The sequence below is a fragment of the Balaenoptera ricei genome, chromosome 21, assembly GCF_028023285.1.
Source record: "Balaenoptera ricei isolate mBalRic1 chromosome 21, mBalRic1.hap2, whole genome shotgun sequence".
In the NCBI taxonomy this organism is placed as follows: Eukaryota; Metazoa; Chordata; class Mammalia; order Artiodactyla; family Balaenopteridae; genus Balaenoptera; species Balaenoptera ricei.
Window position 1 is genome coordinate 35,295,591 of NC_082659.1, and position 14,273 is coordinate 35,309,863.

At 45.4% G+C, this 14,273-nt stretch overlaps 1 protein-coding gene across 7 annotated transcripts in view; it reads right to left on the reverse strand.

The window, feature by feature from the left end:
- CSGALNACT1 (chondroitin sulfate N-acetylgalactosaminyltransferase 1) overlaps window positions 1-14,273 on the reverse strand; it is a 336,764-nt gene that overhangs the window by 96,617 nt on the left and 225,874 nt on the right. The gene's annotated exons all lie outside the window — the stretch shown is intronic.

Below are 14,273 nucleotides of genomic sequence, written 5' to 3' on the forward strand. Positions count from 1 at the left end.
CCACGGGGAGTGGCAGCCGGGGCACGTGGCTGAGTCACAGGACGTCCAGAGCTGCAGGTACACAACCTGAGCGCCTTGTCAGACCTGACAGGTGAGGCCAGAGGCAGCTCCTCCCTGCTGCCCGCGGAGGGATTGCCGTCAGGTCCCGTAAAGCTGCTCCCTGCCCAATCCCACACGCCGCCCCCGCCCCTGAAATCCAACGGGGTCTAACGAACACGGGATGAGGAGGCTGGAGCCCCGGTTCCACCCAGAGGCTTGCACTCCCTCAACTAGGAGGGGACGATAGCCATTATTTAAAGACCCTTAACTCTGAGCTTATAGATACATTTAAGGTTTATAGATAAAAATTATAGATAAAATGAAAAATGCTTATTTGACTGATAAAGATATTACCTAAACTCTCAGGAGTCATAACCCAATGGCAGTCAATCAGAAACGAAAATAAAGCATTCCTGAAAATATCCTGTAATTTAATGGGGGAAAACTGTGTACTTTACAAACTTCAATCCAGACACTACTTTTCTGAATTATATCCTGAGTAAAGTAAAAGACACCCAGATAAAAAAATATTTGGCTTACTCTTTTCAATACTAAAGTCACCAAAGCTCTGTCATTCCAGGACTGGACAAAATGCTAACAGAGTCTTTAGACAACAAGCCGTTGAACAAGCATGCACTGAATATACTGAATTAAGTGCCAAGTCTAGTTCACGGTATCAGCTACCTATATCATATAGCCCCGTAGCTACATGTCTGCATTTAGATACAAGTGTAAGTGCAGATATCTAAGTACAGACAAAGTATAGATGTACAGATACATCTCAAGACATAAAGATGCACAAGCTAGAGGCCCTGCAGGAGGCAAGCACATGAACAATAAGCTCACGGCTGGAGAAGCAAAAGTAAGAAAGGATCGACACAGACAGGGACATCCAAGCCAGCACTGAGGGTAGAGAAAAGGCTTTCTGCAGGCGGTGACACCTGAGCTAGGTCTTGAAGGAGGGACTTAGCAGGGAGAGAAAGGATGAAAGAGCATTCCTGGCAGAAATAACCCCATGGCAGGGCTTGGAGGCAGGAAGCAACATGGTGCACATGGGCCGCGCAGGCCATCGGGGTGGCTGGAGCGGGGGCTGGAGCTATGGGATCAGGTTGTGCAGAACATCGAGCTTAGGGCGGAGATTATAAATTTGGCTTTGGCCTTGGGCATGTTAAATGCCTCGGAAACGTCCAGGTGGAGATGGGGAATAAGAGGAAGTCTAGCATACAGACGGTACAGCATCTAGGCCATCGCCGTAGAGACGGTACTGAAACCCTGAGGCCGAAGGGGATAACGTGGGGAGAGCACAGAGCAGCAAGCAAAGCTGGTACCCACACCAGTGTAGGAACTCCAGCACCAAATGGCCAGGAAAAGGAGAGGAGTTGCAAAGGAGCCAAGAAGGGACTTCCCAGGAGCTCCGAGTTCACGGCACTGTTTCGATCTAGAGACAAAGACCCTGGGCCGCTGGGCCTCCGCATCTCCCGTGCCATCCACGAACGGGTGGGAGTCTGCCTGTTCTAGGTTCAATATCAGGTAGCCCACTTTTGCCACATACTCAAACCATGTCCTGCAAACTAACCTTCTAACAAAGCTGATCTCGTGGTCTTCATCTGCCTGAATACAGTTTCTCCACTTGTTCAGAACTGAGAAAAAAGAAAAAAGAAAGCAACTCCTGACATTCAGAAGCTGCCCTGACCCTCCCAGCAAGGCCATGTACCCTAGACATAAACCATCTCAAGAATACCAGCCTCCCACAAGGTTACTCTGAGACCAGGATAAGAACAAACAAACACAAACAAAATAAGGCCACGTCATAATTTTGTCTAATCACAGACAAAAACAAAGCAAGTGTCACCCACGAAATACCAAACAGCCCCTTTCTTGGCCAAAATGACTGACCGCTACTTCTTTGCTAGTTCCCCATTTGAGCCACCGCCGCAATGGATAAGATTTATTGAGATGCCAAATCAGAGAATTAACCCCGCTTTCTGACAGCATCCAATCTGGAGCAAATCTCCCCTTCCTCAGACCCACCTGCGGGTCCTCCAACTGATACCCAAATCCATATACTAGGTTCTATCAGCCTCCTCCTGACACCCCCTGGATTCTCCACAGTGTGTCTTTATTGTAATGAGCAACAGACCCAGAATGACCAAGTACCGCCCTCCTGTCTGTGGCTGGAGACAACTGACGGAACTCAGGTGAGGAAGCCCTACACTGAGCCCTAGGGCCCCAGGACGGGACACTCAGGACAGTAGTCACCTCTCAGGAGGGCGCAGGTGAATGTGAGCAGGGAGGATGGAGAGCCTGGGAAGCCCTGGAAGGAAACAGGTGTTGATATTGTTAAGATTCTTTTTCTTACAGTGGATGGTATGTGGGGCTGTCATATTCTTAAGAAAATGTTTTTTAAGTCTGAAATCTTTAACAATATACTTTTAAGAAGGAGGATGCAGAATAACAATGTCAGACGCTGCTGAGCTGTCAAGCTAAGAGCTGAGAAAAGGAGGCCACGGTAACTCAGCGAAAGCTCTCTTACTGGCTTGATGGGTGTGAACGGCAGGTTAGGGTGGATTACAGACAGAGGGGGAAGGAGGTGGAGACAACGAGTATGGAAAACGTTTTCTAGTTTAGCTGCAAGGGAGAAGGCAGAGAGAGCTGGAAAGGTGCGTGACGTCACGTGACAGGTGAGACCTACGGACCTCCACTCAGGGCAGGCAGCAAGGAGGGGGAGCCACATGGAGAAGAGAAGACCCTGCCTCCTGCAGCTGCCTCTGCCCTTAGGCTCTGGCCTCTGATCAACATTTAACTGATCATCACCACAAATCCCCCCTTCCCCATGACTGACTAATGAGTATCACAGATAGGAGTGAATGAAAAGATTGTATCTATGAAATTTCCTACTATCTGCAACTCTTGCCTTCATTAACATAGATCAGTAATAGACTTTGTATTTAGTTTAGTCTCTACATTTATAAATTATAACCATGTTATATAAACTTCGCTGTAATTCAGACGCTAAAAATCTCGTTTCCATAAAATTGTGGAACCAAGATCAAAGCAGAAAAAGGCGACTGTCCACAAAGTTCGCGGACTTTACGTCTCACCTCACAGACGCTCGAATGAGAACGGGGCTGGTGACAACAAGAGCCCCCCGGAAGCAGCCACGGAGTTGCGTTCAGCACAGCGTTTCCTTGCACTCGGGCCTCCATGGAGCTGCTCTCCCACCCCACACACAGCAGGACCAAGGCTGCAGCCACGCCCCAGGCTCTCAGGCAGCAGCTGCTTCATGACAGAGGTCAGCGGGGCTCAAGGTCAAACCTAGAACCTGGGCTGCACTCTGGGCTCGAAGAACCCCAGTCAGTGGTTACTTGGTAAAGCTGCCATTCCCATCAAATGAAAACATGACGATGATAAATTAAAAACCTTTGACTAATTCCAGGGAGCTCGAAACTCATCACAGACAAGATTATTTCCCTAATCCTCATGACATGCTACTAAGGGATCAGATATCTATTATCCTTATTTGAGAGAAGGAAAAATTTAAATCCCCAAAGCCCAAGCTTTCTAGATGAATGTAAAATAATTAGTGAATCGGCCTGCCAGAATATTCATTCACATCTACACATAATGAAGAAAAAATATATTTAGAATCCTCCTTGCTATGGGAGGAGAGAAGAAATTTTTAAAGATCCTTTGCTTCAAGGAATATGTAATCCGAGGGAAAAAAATTAAATATGTGGAAAGCAACGCTTAAACAGAACTTCTTAAAAATGCCAAAATGATAAGATGTTCAAAACCAGGAGGGGAAGAAAGACAATCTTAAGTATCAACCAAAATACAGCCTCCCTGAGTGTTCTGGCCACAGGCCTGAACGTCTCACCTCTGGAGCGTGTAGCCAAGGTGAAACCGTATATCAACAATGACTTCTTTGGAAGAAAAGAATTTTATCTTCTGCAACTGAATTCAGTCTGCTCTCAGGGCCCCCATCTGCAGGGAGCAGACCTCAGATTTCCGTCTGTTCTGGTGCACTCGCCGTGGCCCGATCCAGCTCAAGCACCCCTGCACACCTGAACGTGCCCTGTGCATCACTGTGTGGCCCAGAGCTGCACCTCCTCCAGCAGGCAGTGCCCCGAGGTTTCCCCACCGCTCCTGCCCTTCTCCTGCAGGCAAGGCTCCTGGGGGGAATGGAAGGGCCGGCCCCTCGGAAACTCTCCGCTTCCTGCTGCTGCCTGAGTTTTCTTTATCATTCCCAAGAAAACGGTCCGGAGAGCCCCACATCAAGACTCTGGTTTACTGTAAATTCTACCCTTAGGCTGTCAGCTTGGGCTTATAGGAAAGCACAGATCCTTTTTTGTTGTTGGGCTGTTGTCTTCTGTCTCCCTCTCAACAAAGCCAAGCTTCTGGGAATATTCAGCGTGTACGTTCAGGTTACTGTCTCACTATGAACCTTGAAGCAACTCTCATTTTGCTCCTGGAAGCCCAGCCGTGGCCACTCCACCCAGGCAGCACCGCCCTCCTCCAGACACAATCAAGGTCCTAGTTTCAATGGATGGAAGCTTCAGGGCAGCAAGGAACACTCAGGGGCTACTGGCAACAAGACACGTTGGTATCTTCAAAACGTCACCCGTGGGGGCGTCCCTGGTGGCGCAGTGGTTGGGAGTCCGCCTGCCAACGCAGGGGACGCAGGTTCGAGCCCTGGTCTGGGAGGATCCCACATGCCGCGGAGCAGCTGGGCCCGTGAGCCACAGCTACTGAGCCTGCGCGTCTGGACCCTGTGCTCCGCAACAGGAGAGGCCGCGACGGTGAGAGGCCCGCGCGCCGCGATGAAGAGTGGCCCCCGCTCGCCGCAACTGGAGGAGGCCCTCGCACAGAAACGAAGACCCAACACGCCAAAAATAAATTTAAAAAAAAATAATTAATTAATTTTAAAAAATCCATGTTACAAAAGGCTTTTGTATATGTCCTCTATTTTCTAGTCCCTTCAACATCTCTCTCTTTCAGGTTCTGATCATACAAAGAGCTCCCCGGCCCGCCTTCCCACTCCATACCCTACTCCACAGCTGCCATTAGGGCTTTACTAAACTCACAGCTTCGATTATGATCTTAATCATAAATAACTGGAAACACCCCTCACGCTGACCTTCAAGGTCCCGCTAAGGCGGACCCCTGCCGCCCTCCAGCCTTGTCTTCTTCCACAGTCCAGCCAGGGCCGTGCTCAGAGGGCAGGCGGTGAACCCTCCGGCCCCACAGACGCGCAAGTTCAGGCTGCTCAGCCCTTGGCAGCCGGCGCAGAGAGCGAGGCGTCGGCTAACGTGCCCAGATCCAGGGCCGTCCACGTCCGGCCCACCGCTGGAACGGAAAGCAGGCTGCTCGTGCGTCGTGCTCTGCACTCTCCGGCTGCACCTGTTGGTGGTGTAACCCTGGTCTACAGCGGTCTTCTCTTCTTCTTCATTCCCTACTCTTAATTTGTTCCTTTCCAAATCTGACTGCTTCTTCGAGACGCATCTTAAATACCTAACCGTTCACGAAGCTTTTCTTTACTGCTGTAGATTCTCTCCTGCTTTAGCCTTCAAGTCCCTTGATTTCATCTTTCTCGTGGCGCAGACATTCTGTCTCCAATCGCTTATTTCTAGGCACTTCATGTCCTCTTAAGGGACTGTAAGCCCCTTGAGGGCAGGACTGGATCTGCCCACTCTGTACATCGACAGCACAGAGGGCACAGAACAACATTCAGTTTCAGTCTGTTGAGCATCTACAATATATCTGGAAGCCCCCTTGCTGGGGAGTATAGAAGAGAATTTTGCAGATCCTTTTCTTTTCTTCAAGGAATATGCAATATAATTGAGGAGAAAAAAATTAGATATATGACAAAGCTTAGACAGAACTTCTTAAAATGGCTAAAATGATAAGATACTCAAAAGCATGAAAGGAGGAAAAAGAGAATCTTTTGTATTAGATCAAAATACAGCCTTGCAAAATGTTCTGGCCGGTCTCCCCCGCACCTCCACCCCCGACCAAATCCACTGTCGTAAAAAACTCAGATCCAGCGTTTTGTCTTCTTTCCTAAAGGCCTAAATTAAAGTAAGTAGAATATGAAAATATATCTTATTCAGTGATGTGTGAAAATCAGAATAAAGTTTGGAAAAAAACCCACAAAAACACACTTGCTATTACCAAGCTCATAGCGGGGTGAGATACTCAGCTGCAGGAGAGCAGTTACATAACAAAGCAGCAGACCGCAGGGAAATCAAACGCCAGCGACTGAGTTGCTGCAGATGGTGGTACGTGAGCAGGAAAACGCCCATCACAGCCCTGCAGAGGCCTCCAAACCAGCGGCCGGGGAAGTTAAATGCAATCCACCAAGAATTATTTCTTGTCAGAACTCAAGGCAGAAGGAATACAAAACTGAATCAGAAGTGGAAAAGCCCCAAGTGACCTAAACTCTCTCACAGGTACCTAAAATGCACAGGGAATGACCGCTTAAAGAGGCATAAGAAACGCCTGGAAGAAATCAAATAATAATAATAGGCAGTTGATCAGGACTAATCCTGCAAGCGGCAGTATTTTTTCCTCCTCCAGTCAAGTGGGGAGTTTGCAATCCAAACAGTTTTGGTGATTATAACAATATATTGTATTTTGTGTCTCTCCATTGCACTTCCCAATATTTCCTCCCAGGAGAAGCTTCTGATCACAGGCAGCTGCCAAAACATGCGCGGGGCTGACGGGGCCAAAGATGTTGCTGGCTAAAGAAGGTGAGGGCACTGAGTCTGCAGAGAAGCGTTTACAAAGGAGAACAGCAAAGGCTCGAAACCATCCGTGGTGAGAAAAAGAATGTGGAAAGAGGTCTCCAGCACTTTAAAAATGTTAAACCGACTTCCAAATTACAAGCCCTGTGCCTGTTATTCGTGAGTAGACTAGATCATACAATACATAAGAAGAGAAACATTCTCTCCCATGTTTAATTTTATAGAATAATTAGTGAAGTCTTCCAGTTCTCTAAAGGCCTGCAAAAAAATTTCAGGGTGCTCTCCCAGCACCTCAAAGAAGGCTTCATCATCCAAGCTGCCCCTTAAACTATGTCCAAAATCAAGGGTCTAAGATAACTTAAAAATTTACAACTTCTGTTCCAGTGACAACAGTAAAAAATGGGATAAAAGTTGATTACTACTTAAAATAGACCTTCTTGTAATGGGTGATTCATCAACTGAACTCTCCTGATTAGAAGGTTTCGAAAAAATATACACTCGATCTCAAAATCACTGGTTCAACTAAATGTCCATTAATAACAACGTTAACATTTTAAACATTTGCAATCATTTAAACAACGATTAATAGCCCCAGATTAACAACTGAAAAGTGAGGTTTTGTTTCTTATAACTGAGGGAAACATAATGCTCCAATGCAGTGTCTGGAAATTTAGAAACTAAACATGATTCCAGTTGCAAGATAGCAGATTGAACCCATACATTTAAGCTAATGTAATACACCATATTAACATGCTATAGAACAAAATCACATGATCTGATGAATTGATGCAAAAAAAGCATCTGACAAAATTCAACATCCATTCATGATAAAAAAAAAAAAAAACTCTCAGAAAACTAAGAATAGAGGGAACTTCAACTTGATAAAGAGTATCTACAAAAACCTACGACTAACATTACATTAATGGTAAAATACTGAACTGGGAACAAAGCATGGATACCCACCTTCATAACGTTTGTTAGATCTAGTACTGGAAACTCTAGCTAGTGCAACAGTCAAGAAAAGGCAGACACACTAGAAGTAAAGAAATAAAACTGCCCATATTTGTAGATGACATGATTGTCTCTAGAAAATACAAAAATAATCATATTTCTACGTACTATCAGTGAACATGTGGACACAAATTTAAAATACAACAGCATTTACAATCACTCAAAGAATTGAAATACTTAGGTGTAAATCTAACAAAACATATATACGACCTATGTGCTGAAAACTACAAAATGCTAACAAAAGTATTGAAAGATCTAAATAAACTGACTCATGGATTGGAAAACATATTCAGGGATTCAAAGACTCAACATAGGACAGATACAGATTCTCCCCAAACTGATATACAGATTTATTGCAACTCATAAAAATCTCAGCAAAATTGTTTTATACATACAGACAAGATTATTCTAACAATTATATAAGGCAGCAAAGGAATTAGAATAGCTAAAACAATTCGCAAAAGAATAAAATGAGAGGAATCAGTCTACCCATTTCAAGAATTATTATACAACTACAGTAATCAAGACTGTGTGATACTGGCAGAGAGACAGACACACAGACCAATGAAACGGGATAGAGAACCTGAAATAGACCTAAGGGATATGCCCACCTGGGTTTTCACGAAGGTGCAAAAGTAATTCAATGGAGGACAAACAGCCTTTTCAACAAGGGTGCTACAGCAATTGACTATCCACAGTCCCTCCTCCCCACAATGTCGAAGAAAAATTAACTCAAAAGGGATCACAAATTTCAATGTAAGATGTTAAACTATAGAGATTTTAGAAAAAAACACAGGCGAAAATCTTTGGGATCTAAGACTAGACAAAGAGTTCTTTCACTGGCACCAAAAGTATAATGAATAAGAGGAAAAATTAATAAATTGGATGTCATCAAAATGTAAAACTTTTGCTCTGCGAAAGACTTTGTCAAGAGGATGAAAAGATAAGCTACGGATTGGGGGAAATATCTGCAAACCACATATCCAACAAAGGCCTAGCATCTAGAATATACAAAGAACTCTCAAAACTCAACAGTGAAAAACACGAATAATCCAATTAGGAAATTGGCAAAAGGACATGAACAGACATTTTGCAAGGTGGGAAATCAGCCAGGAGGCCAAGGCAGTGATCCAAGCACGAGATAACAGTGGTCCAGATGAGGATGAGGGAGGGGGCGGGGCAGAAGGGAAGGAGCTTGGGCTCTCTGCTGCACGTAAGACTGAAGGACTGGGCGACTGGATGGTAACGTGGGAGGCGGGAGGTGTCATGGATTCTGGGAGCCACTGGATGGTTTCATTTCCTGAGCTGATGGAGACGGGCTTGGAGAAAACAACATCGAGGTGTGCTTCAGGCAGGGCAAGCTGCAGGTGACTGTGAGATTAGTGGAAAGGGCAGGGCTTTACGGTGCTCTTTGTACACTGGGGTCAAGGTTATAAAGCAGGTCTCCCGCCTTTGCCCCCTCGCTCCCCAGTACCCCACACTGATGGGCTGTGTCATCTCTGAGCCCCCCAAGCTCACTCCTGCCCCCAGCCTTGTACACATCTCTGCCTGGAACGTTCCTCTCGAGACCTCAACTCTCAGCCCTCACTTCTTGGGTTTGATGCTTCAGCCCTACTGACTTACGTTGGAGGTTTCTCAATCTTCACGCCTTCTCCTTGCCTGGAGAGCTCCGTTTGTCCTGTTCCCTTTGCCTGGGAAGGCTGTCCTCTCCCTCCAGTACCTTTGCCTGAATATTCTCGTGCATGCTTCAGCCTCCAGGAATCCTTGTGTGACCTCTGGTTAAACACCCCCCGTGTGGTCACCTGACACAGCCCCCCTCACATTGTCCTGTGGCCGCCTGTTCACCCCACCCCATCCCCAGACTGCCTGTCACTGAAAGAAAGAGCTCTGTCCTATTCCTTGCTGCCTCCACGCTGTCAGGCCTCTATCAGCACATATGGGACCATCACACGTGTCAATATTTTCTCCGGGTAGTAGGACAATAAAGAATTTTCTCTGTTGTTAGTTTGCCTCTTATGGGTTTTCCATATTTAGCTTCATAAAAATGTATTTTGTAGTAGAGAGTAAACGTGATTCCTGAATGCTTCCACTTCCCCACTCCCTCCAGCGAGTGTCTGGAGTGGACCACGAGGCTCTAGATGAGGGCGCTCCGTGCTCCGGCCTAACGCCGCCGCTGGCAGTTCTCGCTGGAAGCTTACAACATCTGACAGAAAAGGTCTTCAGTAACCAACACACGCTGGAGTGGAGGCAAGACACCCTGATACAAAAGAAGGGCAACTTTGGCACAGGTAGATTTTACTACGGAAAATATTTCCAATCCAAGAAGACTATCTAGTTTTGGGTGGAGGAAGGAAAAGGAGTATTTAAATGACAAAGAACCATTTTCTGAATGCTCTCTTCTGTGGGCCACTTGGTTTTTTTTTTTTAAATAAATTTATTTATTTTATTTATTTATTTTTGGCTGTGTTAGGTCTTCGTTGCTGCGTGAGGGTTTTCTCTAGTTGTGGCGAGCGGGGGCTACTCTGTTGTGGTGCACAGGCTTCTCATTGTGGAGCACGGGCTCTAGGCGCACGGGCTTCAGTAGTTGTGACGTGCAGGCTCAGTAGTTGTGGCTTGCAGACTCAGTAGTTGTGGCGCACGGGCTTAGTTGCTCCGCGGCATGTGGGATCTTCCCGGACCAGGGCTCGAACCCGTGTCCCCTGCATTGGCAGGTGGATTCCCTTGAGCCACAAGGGAGGTCCAGCCACTTGGTTTTGACAAGGATTTCATTCCAAGTATCCAAGAAAGAAGAGGGAAGGCACAAGGACACACACACACACACACACACACACACACAGAGCGTAACTGAAGCCTCTTAGATTAACCCAAAGGAAGGTCATTTAGATTCCTTATAAAGAAAACAGTCAGCCAAACCAGGGCTGTGTCACTTCAGCCACAGCAAGAAGGGAAGACTGTCCATTTCACAGAAGATTGAAACCACGTTAGTGGCAGAGGGATAGTTGACTCTAAAACCCCAGGCTGGCTGGTGGCTCCTGAGGATGCCCTCCCAGGCCCCCCCTCTCACCTGCTTCTTCCCTTCCTCACAAGTGCTTGCCGTCTTCCCTCTTTTCAAGTCGGGTCCTGAGTGACACCTCATGAAACTACACCAACGGAGTAACGGAGACCAGAGATGATTCCTTTGTACAGGGGAGCAAAACACACTTCCATGTCTTTTTATAGGAAGACAACCAGGCAGTCCCCTTACTGCTCGCCATTTCTTCATTCCGTCATTTTTATTTATTTACCTACCTAAAACCTCGTCATTCCCTTGAGTTTTTAGAACAGTTGTTATTCAAAACAGAACCAGAAAAGAAGAAAACATAATTTCTAAGTTGTTTTAATTGCCTAAATGGTTCTAAAGCTATTGGGTTAATTTATAAAAGGAACACTGTAAGCACTTTATGAAGCCCTTCCTTACATTCCAATTCTGTGTCCTGATAAATCCAATTTAGTTCCGCAAGCTTCAATAATGAAGTATCAGAGAGGTAACAGCTACTCCTAGAATATTCACCCACAGGTGTAATCCTTCAGGAACACGGAGATAAACTACTGGCAATAAAACCAATTTAAACTGTGTGATGCCCAAGCTCAAGCAGTTCAGAAGCAATCGCCTGCATCTGCAAAATGTAACCCTGACGATGACTGAATTACAACTTAAAAATATTAGGCTCATGAGACTTCTAAAAACAGAAGTATATTACGCAGAGAATCCTCACAGTTTTTCATCTTTGGCTCCAGGTACCTTTATAAAATGCAAAGTCTGATCTTGATGACAGTTCAGAGGAACAATCATATCGCTTTCCCCAGCACTGTCACTTGGAGTTCAGCGTACTGTTGCAAACAGTTTACAAGAATGAAATGCACGCCTGTGCGGGAAAGCGTTCACACAGCAGGCCCGAGGCTGCTGTCCTTAGAAAGGCCTGCTTACAGGGTTGGCGCTTGGCTGGTGTCCGGGAACTCGGCTTGTACAAAACTCCCTAAACCGATGTGAAGCGTCTCCTAACTGATAATGTGGTTTTGCTGTGTCCAGGCTGTCTGCATAAACAATGTGATTTATGGTGAACATCTGCTTTCTTTCTGGGAGGCTGGAATTTTAGTGGGCGTGCTAGGCAGAGAGTGCCTACCTGACCATCCCCACAATAAAACCCTGAACTCAGATCCAAACGGGCTCCTCTGGGCAGAAAGCTCTGCAGACAGTCAGCTGCAGTTTTCGCCGTTCGGGAGGGTGTAGCTTGGGTATCTTTCACACGGACGGCACAGGAAGACTGCACAACCCTTGCTGTGTCACTGTAAACACCCCAGACGTAAGTGTGGCCACATGCTGATCCTGTGAGCCCTTCTAGTAAATCACCAAACTACCCCTCCAAAAGGCTTAAAACAAAACATTAGCTCTTACTGGATAAATATTTCGTGTTTGTTAATTTTTCTAAAGGGTAAAATAGACTGCCATCATTAAATCCAGCTGACGTAATAACCAAATGCTGCTAACGTAATGGGTTTTTCATTATGGAGACACAACTGTAACTTTTTTGTTTTTTGCAATTTAGTTGTTTGTTGCAACTTAGTTTATGGAAAAAGAAGAGTTTGGTAACCACAAGGACATGGCTATCAAACTATAGATTTAGACAGAACCCAAATAATAAAGCTGGTCTCTGCCAGAGGCAACAAAATAAAGCAGAGCAGACAGCTGGAATATGGGCCTCCACCAAGGAGACTAAGACTTTATTTCTCTAATTCAATCTTAAGAAAAATATAACTTAATAAGACTCATCTCCACTACTTTTAAAATATATACTTTAAAAGATATTGGGAACAAATTATCACTAATTTTTATTACTGAAACACTGAACATAATAAACGTGAAAATTCAGGTGTTCAAAATGAGAACATAAGATTTTAATTTTCTTCTCCAATAATGAAAAGAAAAAAAACTATAGAGCTGTACAAAATAGATAAGCAACAAGGATACATTGTACAGCACAGAGAAATACAGCCATTATTTTGTAATAACTTTAAATGGAGTATAATCCATACAAATATTGAATCACTATGCTGTACATTTGAAACTAATATAATATTGTAAATCAACTACACTTCAATTTAAAAAAAAACACAGAGCTTCCCGATAACTCTGAAAGAAGAAAACTCTGTTTTCACTACTTTAGAAATACACAGAGCTGGGACTTCCCTGGTGGCGTAGTGGTTAAGAATCCGCCTGCCAATGCAGGGGACACGGGTTCGAGCCCTGGTCTGGGAAGATCCCACATGCCGCGGAGCAACTAAGCCCGTGCACCACAACTACTGAGCCTGCGCTCTAAAGCCCACGAGCCACAACTACTGAAGCCCACGCACCACAACTACTGAAGCCTGCCCACCTAGAGCCCGTGCTCCGCAACAAGAGAAGCCACCGCAATGAGAAACCCGTGCACCGCAAAGAAGAGTAGCCCCCGCTCGCCGCAACTTGAGAAAGCCCGCGCGCAGCAACAAAGACCCAACACAGCCAAATACAAATAAATAAAATAAATAAATTTATTTTTAAAAATCTTGATTAAAAAAGAAGAAATACACAGAACTGAACCAAAGCTGATCCCAAATAAACATGCACCAGCTTGAAAGACCTTCCTTTTTTAACCACTCTGATGTTACAAACTGTAGAGAGGATCTGCAACTGGCTTATCCAAATATTTCATTATATTTCTAGAGAAATATGGAAAATGGCCCCAGAGCCATGCTGGGAGATTACATAGAATATGTATGTAGATTACACAGTAGGTCTGATCTTCATCCATCCCACTCGGTAACTATGGACATCCAACCTCTTCCTCCAAAATGGAGGCTGTGAATCTAAGAAACAAGAAAAGCCCCCCTGGGAAGACAGCAAAGAAATAGACTATGCTTTATGGAAGGGACTTTGAGGCTCTTTCCCTTCAAAAAGAGCAGCTTTCAAGAGCAAGAACCATGGGAGAAACCAGCCATTCTTTCAGACACTTTCTACTTTCAACAGCTTATCCCCCAGGACGAGGGTGACACCACAGCTGCACAGGGATTCCTGGGGGTGGGACTGGAGCACAGCAAGGCCACTCCCAGGTCATCCCTGAGGCTACAAACGATGCATCTGTCTCCAGTGAAACCGTTCAAGTCCTATTTCTGGACTTGACTGACGAAGGCCGAGTCTGGCCTGTCAGGGAGGCCTGTTCACAGCAGTTAAGCGGCCACTGTGGGTGTCTGCTGTAGGAGGATGTGGCCATCCTCCCGTTGAGCTGAGATGAAATGTATGAAATATAAGAAAAGACTTTTCTATAGAACAGTCACCATTTAATTGAAGATGTAAATTCACAGACAAGCCTCTCATGGAAAATGAGATTCTGAGAATTTTCTCACAGACGTATCCCGGAAAGGCAGACCCTGGTCTATGACTCTTTTTTTCTTTGATGATAATGG